Below are 11,563 nucleotides of genomic sequence, written 5' to 3'. Positions count from 1 at the left end.
ACTGACAACTGTGCCCTATCCTCCAATGCAACAGGGAAAATGTAGGGACGAGGGGTGGGGCCGGAAAACGACCGGTGTCCTAGCACGGTGCATGGATGAACCTGACTATCAGGTTTTGCTGGTTTGAACCTTCGTTTATAAGCTGTTATCAAAATCCAAGGGGAAACAAACCGACACGGGAGAAACTGACTAGCTGACAACGGAGCCTAATCCTTCCAAGCAGTAGGGGAAACGTAAGGATAGGGACAAGGGGGTGGGGGGCGGGAAATCAAGGCGGGTAAACGATCAGTGTCTCTAGGCAGATTGCATGAGTGACAGTGACTGAAATTTTGCCTGTTTGAACCAGATATCAGTCGGTTGGAAATAGTTCCCATGGATCAGTGCGGCATGTCAGGACTTACACATGACAAGATGACACAGTGCGTGTTACTGAGTGCTACAAAGTAGGTTCGAAGACCGGTGAAATTAGCCGACAGGCCGATGTGAAGCCTCGGACAAAACAGAAGCTTCTGAAGTACTGGGAGGGAGGCGAAGAGAGGTACCGGGACAATACCGAAGAGAAGAGAGGTCCCGGGACAATACCGAAGAGAAGAGAGGTACCGGGACAATACCGAAGAGAAGAGAGGTACCGACGCACAAACACTGGAAATCCCTAGGACCCGTAACTTCATGAGGAGAGAGGTCGAAGCAAATCCGAACCATTACTGCCGGGCAGGTTAAGGAGGAAAGTCCTGAATTCCTTTGTAGGCCTTCTGTTCGTAATATTAAGGAATCGTCTGCGGAAAAGAAGCTGGGTTTAACTGAAACCCCGAAAATAACAGGCTTTCTTATGCTAATGTTCATAAAGAATGGGGTTTAAATGAGTGGAATCCATCTTACATTCGAGTGTTGGCAACCCTTCGAAAGTTGCCGGTGGAAAATTTCAGTCCCTTTGATGAACTGATTCGTAAATAAATTGATGGAACCGGTCCCGAAGCCTATCAAATTCTTTAAGAAGAGTCATGGAGGACTTTGTTTTTATAGTAGGTGAGTTTCCTATAAAAATTTCATTGTTCTAGTACTAATCCTTTTTTTTTTTCTTTACAAATTTGTTCTTTTCACGGTTCGGTGCTGGGCTTGCAATTGCACCTAGGCCTATAGCACAAAGTTATCTATCTATCCATATATGTTACAGTAAGATTGTGAAACCAGTTTTCAGGGAATTCGTGAAATCACCAATTCACTAATGGACATTTGATCCCCAGGGGCTAGTACTAAACACGGCGAAACTGTGATTCATTTACACTTTCGCCGTGTTTAGCACTAGCCCCTCGGGGATCAAGTGTTTCGCCGTGTAACTAGCACCTCGGCGATCAAATGTCCATAAGTGCGTTTGATCACATTTGATACCCGAGGGGTTAGTGCAAAACACGGCGAAATACATTTGATCCCCGTAGGGGCTAGTACTAAACACGGTGAAACAGTGTAGATAAATCACTGTTTCGCCATGTTTAGTACTAGCCCCTCGGTGATCAAATGTCCTAAGTGAATTGGTGATTTCACGAATTCCCTGAAAGTTTCGGGGATTTCGTGAAATCCCTGGTTTCACAATACTGCTGTAAAACACACATATATTGTGTGCGTGTGCATGTGTATGCCAGCTCAAGCTTTTACCTTTGCTCAAATTTTGTTCAAGCAACCTACTTGCAAAAAAAAAAAAAAAACGATTACAAAGGGGACTGGGTTTTATAAACAAGCACTAGGCCTAGCGTTTAAAAACGTCATTACATTTGTGGTATCGCCTCAGGAGAAGAATAGCTTTCTAGAATTATTGAGGTACTGGATAAACCAAGGAGGGACGAAGATATTCAACAGGAATAACAGAGATATTCTTTTAGTTTTCTCCAATAAATGTCTTATTAATATTTTGTGAAGAATAGGGCCAGGCTCATATATATGTGGATTTAATTAACATGCTTTTTATTGGGGTGTTATCACCCCTCTGGACTGAGACCACAGAAAGAGAAGGCCTGTTCGATGTATTGTGATGTAGACAAGGGTGGTCCTAGTAGCTAGCACTGACTATGCTGCCAGACGAAAGAAATGTACTGTAAACAAAACTTCACTAAAATAGGCCATTTTGTTGTTTGCCAGTTATGGCAATAAATTTACATATTTTCCCTCGTCTACACTAATTTGTGTACACCAAATATACAACCTCAAAGCACAGGTTATGAGATTAATATAAAATACTGAACCAAAACAATTTATTTACAAGTATAATAGAGTACATATTGAAGAACAAACATGTTTATCATTTGTTAAAAGATATTTATAAATAAATAGTGTTAACGTCAAATAATAAGACGGCAGTGCGTTGGTTTATATACATCACGAAAAGATGGTTTATTCTATTATATGTGAATGAATTACAGTAATTATCTAACCTTTTACACACCCGTTATTTGACAGTTAAAGTTTTTAACTTTATTTTTTTCAGTCAAGTTTTTGTTGGCTACAATATAGTTATTTTCTTGGGAGCAATAATTACTCAATAAAACGTTAGTAGAAGCCCATATTATTAATTTTGCTATTTTTTTCTGTACTATGACCTTCATTACTTGTTGGAGTAGCATATTTATTATTTAACCTTTGACCTTTATATGGGGAGTTTACATTCATGATTGTCCACCAGATGTAAAAAAATTGATATAATCTGCAACTTCTGAATAAAAAGGCACACAGTGGTTTTTTCCAATAGGTAATAAAGCATGAATGGGATATTTCATTGAATATGAACAGTTTGTTTCTCAAAGGTAGAGGGGATAACGCTTTTAATGACAGTTTATTTGAATGTTTCAAGAGTAAAGCATCAGATAAAGTTTTTTCAAGGAGCTGAGTAGTGCATAATGAATTTAATTTTCTATAATATGATTTCCACCAAAGAAGAACCGAGGGAACCTCATTGTTTTATTAATATCTTTCTGTCCAGGCCAATTATTTCTGATACATTTCAACAAATGTACTGAATCATACATAAAAAAAAAGAGGATGGTTACTCTGAAATGGGTGGGGATACATGATAGCATTATGATATTACAACGCAAAACACGGTGAAACCTATTTTTTCTAAGGCTATAATAACTTTCTTCAATGTGCAGTGCAGAACATCAGCTTTCATGCTTTTAGTGGGAATGATAAGTACAACTTCTTTGAATCTGGACTTTATGCAGTTCAACATAAAAACAAATGTACTTGTTGCAGCTTCACTACTGTCAAAGGCTGAACCGATAATATTTCCGCCTCTATAATCAAAATATGGTTTCAGGTGAGCTTCATCCACCATCAGTATCACTGTTTTGTCATTGGGTAGTAATGATTTACATTTATAATGTACATCAGAAAATTTGAATAATTTTGTTCTGATGCTGGTCTGAACTGTTGGAAATACACTCTCTCCTGATGGTAGAGTAAGTTGGCAGTATTAGGAATTTCTCATCTCTGAAGAGTATATAACTTTGAGGGGAACAATTATATAACAGTGAAGACAATATTACCAGCTCTGATGAATAATGAAATTTATTCAGTCATTAACTGCAGTTGTTCAAATACGTATTTCAGCACAGGCAAGTGTTTGAATGACTGATCATCTATATGATTGCCAAAAATGAAATCACTAATTTTATAACAGCAATGCTATTGCATGTTTTAGAAATACATTCAGCAGTGTCAGCTTTCTGCAAGTTATTCAATATCTGCTCAATGGTATTCGTATCATGAACCTCTGTAGGAATCTTGAAATCTCCTAAGTGAACAAATGCATATATTGCATTGCGCAGTTAGTCTTAACTGTAGGTAGGGCATTGTGGTGAACATTATACAGTTTTATTAATCTGTATTTAACTCTTACCTGTGGAAGAGAAGAGATGGTCATTTAATATCTGTACAACATGTATACATGTGCATTGAAACATAATAATGCAATGAGGTTAGGTTAGGTTAGTTATTGAAATTCATTCTGTAGGCTCCTGTTTTGTACCTGTAACCATTAGAATACTAGGCCAGTCTAATTTTATTCACCTTAACCAATCTAGGCCCAATAAGGTTTGTCCCTTACCCTTGACTACTGTCAATGGTAACTTGCCTATTTCCTGATCATTATACTGTAGCCTACTTCCGCTTATGGTGACCCTACTGTGCAACTTTTATGTCTGTGCCATTTCCAAAGCTCTTGCTAAGTCCTGAACTGGGAGTTGTGTGACATAGGTTACACTGGGAGTTGTTTGACATAGGGTACACTGGGAGTTGTTTGACGTAGGGTACACTGGGAGTTGTTTGACATAGGCTACACTGGGAGTTGTTTGACATAGGCTACACTGGGAGTTGTTTGACATAGGCTAGCCTATATATATTAGATTCTGTTAAATTTAGTTAAATGAATTCCTACTAAAACTCAATCTAGGCTAAGCCAGTCTTTATTTTTGTTGCACCTTAATTTGTTGTTCACAACTCCTACTTAAATTCCTTTTTCAGGCTATAGGTTTCTTAGGCTATACCTGGGTGTAGGGTACACTTGCACAAGCCTAACTTATGTTACCTTATCGGACAAACCTACTGTATGTTTGTTTGCGCTCCTGAAGTGGTGTAGCTCTGGTTTCAGTGTGATGAATGCAGACTTAATATTGCAGTCAAAAGTTATTCCATTGGCATCCTGAGACAAAATTCAAAACCTGTTGCAGTGAACTTATTGAGTTTATCTACTTACCATAGTAAGTTTGTCCAATGAAAGACACAAGATGTGTCCATGGCACTCTACTTCAGTATGCCATATAAGTTTTATGGTCCAGTTAAAAAATAAAACAATGAAACCACGAAAACTCCCCCGTACGTAAGTGATATACAGGAAGGAAACTGGAGAGATAAAGAGTTGCCAGCTTGAGACCGCCAGGGTTGACGTCATCACGTCATACCCAACAGGCCTTGTTTCTAGGTGGTCTTGCCTGGACCCTCGCTCCCCCCAACAATATACACTGAATATCCCTGCCTCCCTACTCTTCATAATACCCATATATATATATATATATATATATATATATATCTATCTATCATGGATGATTTTCAAGTGACATTAATGATATAAGTTACAAGTAGATTAATGAACTTTTTCATACACCCTATTTCCTCGTAGCTGAATCGGAGATTCCGACATCTTCATCAAGGTGCATTGGAAGTGATGATTACCAAAGATCTCCTGCCTTATCCTATACTTGGGATGATGTACCCCCTAAAATTCAGCTGCCATTTTTGAGGGGATCAGTTCTTGGATGAAGAAAATTCCTTTGTTATTTCATGTCTTCTTTATTCCATGAGAATTTCCTACAGACGTCAATCACTGTCTCCAGGATTGGGTCCCTAAAAAAAATTTTCTTATTAGGTTTTTATATTTAAACAAATTACAGTTGATCATAAAAAAAATCTTCTGATGGATACAGAGACCGCAAAAACAAAATAGTGTTAATAGTAAAGTTAATGTATTATTGAATATTCTTTTCTTAACATATGGTGAAACATCAAATGGTGAGCAGTTTTAAACCAGAAGTAAAATATCATAGTTGGAATACAGGGGTATCTCACTTGATGTTTCACCCTGTGCATCAATACATTTCGACACACAGAGGACATAATGTGAAAATGGAATAGGCTACCTGAAAGATTTAAGAGGCAAAAGAAATCCTTATGAAGTTAAAGGGAGGTAGAGTTTAGCTAATTGGTTGTTTAATACAATATAGCCTAGGCTAGGCCTCTTCAAAAATCTTTGAGGATAACCTACTCGAGGTTTACACATCCGAACCTAGGCTAGGCTACTGAGGTAAGGTTAGGTTGGCGTAAGGGGGGTACGGTATAGGCTAACTCCTATAAAATTATTTTAAACAATTTATATAGCCTAAGCTATTTTATAAAAATAGGCATAATCACTCATATATCATGAATAGTCTAGGCTAGGCCTTCTTAAATCACTGTATAGTCTAGTCCAAGATCGTCAACAGCAATGGAAATTTCCATGGTTATGATAAGGAAAATTTTTGTCCGCCCAGCGTGCTGCAATCGGGCTAATGTGCATGCCATGTTGCCAAGTTGTTCTAATTCAATTTCTCTTTATTCAAATTACTCTATGGATAAACTAACACTTCATTATTACTTCAAATCTTACCTCAATGGGGATATATCTTTAAGTATAGAAGAAATTCATGATAAATGGGAAGAGTGGTATCCATGCGTCTTTACGCTGTATCACAGTGTTGCCAAAAAAAAGGGAATGACTCGGGCATAGAGAGAAGAAAAATACAAAACAAGGGGTGGCTACACTGCTATGCATTTGTTAATAAGTAAAATTTTCCTTTTTGTGGTTTTGTAATTAATCTTACTGTAATAATTTAAAGATATTAGAGAAGGATGATAAATCAGTTCGTAAATAACCAGTGTACTTAGATGAGTGACTTACTACCGTCACAATATATATATATTATATATATATATGTGTGTGTGTATGCATATATTCTTACAAATTGGGTCTCGGAGGGATGCAAGGGGGTTTTTTAATCTACGCACTGCTAAAGGGGCCAACAGAGGACACCAAAGTGTAACAAAAAATGAAGGGATGGGTGTTGACTTACCTTATTTTCAACACTTGAATTAGAGATTGGAAGGTCGCCATGGGGAATGAGTCACTGGTTATGTTACAATGAATTTATTTACACACGAGGCAATCAAAAAATGAATCTGGAACTGAGGATCCAGCAGGCAATCAAAAATCAACACAAAATTTAAATTACGAGGATGAGAATAGCTCGTCTCTAATTAGAAAGTGCAATAAGGCTTGAATTAATCTCAGTTAACTGGCTCTTGTGCACAATGGGGGAACTGCTATCTAGACTTTCTTGGTTACCAAAATGGCAGTACTCCTAAGATGATTTGATTCACAAGGCGGGGTCGACTTAGCGGAAGAGTAGCAAGACTCCTGGAAAATGAATCCAGGATTAGCATTCTAGTACAAAGAATTTCTCTTCAATGAAAAATTATGCACTATGGAGGTAATGGATCAGGGTAAATTATTAGCCCTTGGTTAACACTATGGTGGGAATAATCTAATGCTGATCACTGAATTGAATTAAATTGCATTTAGGACAAGTCCTGGGGCGAGTTATGGGCTGTTTTGTTGGTAGAGTTTGGCTTAACAAAGGGGTCATTGTTTAGGAGAATGAAAAGTGAAAATTTGGAAAATATAAGAGAAATTCACTGAGAGAAACAGAACTGGCTTGGAGACTAATTGCTTCTGACATACCTTATGCCTGTTGATGTTTTGGCTCTGAACATGTGGGGGCTTGCTGTCTGGATGCATTAGCTGCCACCAGTGGAAGAAGAATGGAAGACACGACTGCGCGCGTTGCTAGCTAGGTACGGAGTGTGTCGTTTTCGAGTCGAAAGCGCTCCCTTGTTGTGCTGGCTTCCAATCTCCTCATATCAGTCATCTGCAAAAGTCACACAGCCAGCAAAAAAGGGGGTATGGAAAATAGGTCGTATGGTTAGGGACTTAGGGTAAAGTTCCTAGTCTACCTACAGCCTGGTTTCTTCCCTTGGCATTAACGGACTCGGCGCTCCTACAAATCATGTGATGGTGGCGAAAGGGGGGAAAAGCTAAGGTGTGTCATTGTCCTACCCCAGGTCAGGTGACGTTGGGGGTTTCTCAGGCCTATGTTCAAATTCTGGGCAAACATCTTCCTTCCCACCACTAAAGCTAGCCTTGGAGTTAACTGAGAAGCGCTTTTGTTTGGAAATTTTGATTCCTTATCTGGCGGACTAAGAGGGATGAATGAAAATACGCGAAAGGTCTCCCCCTTTTGAAAAGGCATTCACTCCCTTTCAGGCGTGAAGGTCTTGGCTAAGTAAGTTATTTGTCCCGACTAGTCAGCTAGCGTCCCTACATGAATTGTGCTTTTGCACTGCAATAGCTAAATGGACCTACCTAACTGCTAAGAGGAGTGCTTGTTGGGGTAACTTACTACAGGGGAACTCTACTCCTAGGCAATGGGCACATGGTAAATCTTTGACATAGCCTACTATCCTATGGCTCTGGCACTAAATTAAATGACACTGACCTAATTAAAGGCAATTAATCATGGGTTACGCAATGCTTTACGAATAATACACCCAATAAATTTGAACATGAATAACCTGAAGGGTTAATTATGGTAAGTGACTAGGGGGTGTACCAGCTTTAGTATTGGATAGTCTTTTAGGTTAGGGTATGCACAGTGTTAGTAGTGCAAAATGCCTAGGGTGTTAGGTGTTATTCTACTTGGGCAGAGATCATGCAGGCTACCTTCTCTGGGTAGGTGCCAAGATCACTCTGAGGTGGAAGCAGCACTGTGCCAATGGGACACGAGTGCCAAGGAGAGCTGGTGGCTCTGATTGGTTAATTGGGTCTCTTCTGCCCCTTCTTCTTCTTCTTCGGGGGCCTCCAATTCTGGCTACACCATCCCTAGGAGGTGACGAGAGACCCGACTCTGGGGAAAGGCCAGGAGTGCCATCAGGAGCAGGATCAGGGGTAGCCCTAGTAGCTACGGGCTGGTTCCCTACTTCGGCTGCTGCAACAACCGTTGTAAGGGTAGAGCCAGTGTCTGTGTCCCAGCCAGACAGTTCCTGGTTGACCAGAGAAGGTGTAACATCAAGGTCTGCCAGAGGGTCATCCTCGGCAGATGAAAGAGATTGGGAAGAAGAAACGTCAGGGGTCGGAGGCTCACAATTGGCAATGACCAATTCGGTGAGGTTTGGAGGATCTCCCGTAGGAGGATCCGGGCCATGGTTTTGGATCTGGCACTGGCACTAACTCGGGGCCAGGCACAGGGATTAAGGTTAGTATAGGGGTTCTGTCTGAGATAGGCAGAGCTTGGCACTGCCCAGTGCTCTCAAGTGGCACTGGCAGAGGATTAGAATCAGGCGTGGCTGACGAGGGACCTGGGGGTGCAAAACCCCTCGGTGTACCTGAAGTAGTGGGAGACATATATTCCTGTCTTGGGTGGAGGGCAGAACCTCTTGGAAATGTTGTGGTGGTGGTATCCACTGCGGCCTGCTTGCTAGGGCACCTTGCCCAGTTTTCAGAGGAGATTTTTGGTGGTCATCCTTATGTGCAGACTGAGGACTGGGCCTGGAATGGGTTGGAGAATGTCTTTTCCATTGCACACCTTGGTGAACGGAATGTTGGGCTGATGGTGGCATGCCTGTCACAGTGGCTGTGTCTCGTTTAGGTGGGTTTGGAGTGGCCTCCCTGGTGGAGGTAGATAGGCAACAGAGTGGCTTGGGGGACGGACTTCCCCAGAGAATGTCTCGTCTGAACAGGAACTCCACTCCGTGCCTGACACTATTCACAATGCCAATGCGGTGAGGTTGAGTGCTCCAAGGGGTGGTGGTTACCCTGAGTTCAACTATAGGAATGGTCTTGGATTGGTCTTCTACCCAGGTCATCGTCCACCTGGTCTTTTCATCAACAGTGGCACTGGCTGGCACTTGGGCCTGTTCAGTCAGGCTAATGTCTGAGCCAGTGTCTACTGTGGCTGGCGGGTCCACTGGGAGGCTAGAGCCATCCAGAGGTGCCACTGAGACGGACTGAGTCCAGACCTGCTCAGGGTGAGACATCTCTGGTGGCACAGCCATGGAGGATGTGGCACTAATCAGGTTGATGTGCCTGGGATAGAACACATGTTTCGGGCAGCCAGGATATCCGGCCGTATAGTGCCCTGGGATTCCACAGTCTCGGCATGTTCCGTTGGGATGGGATGATCTTCCTACGGTGACGGTTGGTGGAGAAGGTTGTGGAGACATAGAAGGAGAGGAGTTTTGGTGGTTGTTGGTAGGCTGCCTATTGTTGTTCAAGTTGTAGAGGCAATCAGCTTTGGCATGGCCGAACATTTTGCAGTTGGTGCAAGTGGGCGTGTTCGGAAGGCCATTCTTTGGGCGAGTTGAGCATGAGAGGTCCCCGGATGGCACTATGCGGCGTTGAGACATGCTGTGGGATTGGTTGAAAGTTTCCCAGCTCTTGGCCAAGCAGCAGGCTTCCATAAGTGTGGTGGGCTGCTTATCACTGAGATATACAGCAAGAGGCCCAGGCACACAATGGGAAAGATCCTCCATCATGGTCCTATTGAATAAGTCCTCAAAGGTCGTGCATGAGAGGGAGTCAAACCAGCTGGTACCAGACTGGGCCTCGTGACAGGCCCATTCCATCTAGAATCAGCCAACTTCCTTGGCAAGACCTCGGAATCGTTGTCTCCTCTCCATTTCTCTGGGGTGATCTCGTAGGCTTTGGTAATGACCCTACGGACTTTGGTCATGTTGCTTCTTTGACTCTTCTCCAGCAAGTGGAGGGCTGCCATTGCTTTTCCTTCCATGTGTTTGGTAAGCACTAACGCCCTCTTGTCCTCAGTGGTGTTGTAGTTGTCGAAGAGCGCCTCGATCTCGTCTAGCCATGCTTCCGGCTCTTCCTCAGTCCACTTGGGGACTAGAGAATTAAGGCTTGAGAGAGGAGCATTTGGTGCAGTAGGTGTGGGGTTGGAGGCTTGTTGGAGCGCTATAGCTTCGGCACTTTCCTTCTTTGATCTCTCCAGCTTGTGCTCCCTGTCTTTGAGAGCTAGTTTGCTTTCTTTTAGGGCTAATTCGTGCTGTCCTTGTTCTTCTTCATACTACTTCTGTTATTCCAGCTGCTCTTTCACCCACTGGGTGAGTTCCTGTCCCTTGAAGCCTGCGTCCTTGCCCATGTTCATGAGGGCTTGCGCTGTTCTAGAGACATGGTTGTAGTTTATGAGGAGGACTATGGGAAATTCTGTGTCGATGTGGAAGTGTCCCGTAATGTGGTGGCACTTCGGTGGTGTGGCACCCTCTCAATAAGGTTGAGTGTGCCGTGCAAAGATCACACTGATGGAGTGATCCTGAAGGAAGTCTGATCCTTATGGGTGGATATGCTGGTAGGTATGGAAGTGATCCTGAAGGTATAATATTACTTATGGGCAGAGACTCTTAGGAGCTACGGTCCATATGGGCGGATACACTGTTGTTGGCACCCTGTATCTCAGGTACAGGTGCAGGAGCTTGTGTGATTACTATATGATTAGTGGGGGAGCATTTAGGTTTAGTGGGTGATGTGTGTTTAGGTTTAGTAGGAGTGTGATTAGTTTTGGTGGGAGGGGTGTTTAGGTTTAGTGGATGATGTGTTTAGGTTTATTGGGGGTGTGTTTTGGTTTAGTGATGGTGTTTAGGTTAAATGGGGAGATGTGTGTAGGTTTGGTGGGGGTGTGTTTTGCTTTAGTGGGGGTGTGTTTAGGTGTAGTGAGGGAGTGTTTGGGTTTAGTGGTTGTGTGTTTAGGTTTAATTAGGGAGTGTTTGGGTTTAGTGGGGGCGTGTTTAGGTTTAGTGAGGGAGTGTTTGGGTTTAGTGGGGGGTGTGTTTAGGTTTAGTGAGGGAGTGTTTGGGTTTAGTGGGGAGGGTCTGTTTAGGTTTAGTGGGGGGTGTGTTAAGGTTTAGTGAGGGAGTG

The 11,563-nt window shown here is 42.3% G+C and overlaps 1 protein-coding gene across 1 annotated transcript in view; it reads left to right on the top strand.

Annotated features, from left to right (window-relative positions):
* The first annotated feature begins 221 nt into the window (after nt 1-221).
* The window catches only part of LOC136849044 (major facilitator superfamily domain-containing protein 6-like), a 725,072-nt gene continuing 713,730 nt past the window's right edge, over nt 222-11,563 (top strand). Inside the window, exon 1 of the mRNA XM_067121936.1 lies at nt 222-1,026. The gene's annotated coding sequence lies outside the window, so the exon portion shown is untranslated. The remainder of the gene's footprint in view (nt 1,027-11,563) is intronic.

Source organism: Macrobrachium rosenbergii, chromosome 20, assembly GCF_040412425.1.
Source record: "Macrobrachium rosenbergii isolate ZJJX-2024 chromosome 20, ASM4041242v1, whole genome shotgun sequence".
Lineage (NCBI taxonomy): Eukaryota > Metazoa > Arthropoda > Malacostraca > Decapoda > Palaemonidae > Macrobrachium > Macrobrachium rosenbergii.
The sequence above is the reverse complement of the archived record's forward strand: the minus strand, read 5'-3'. Positions and strand labels throughout refer to the sequence as shown.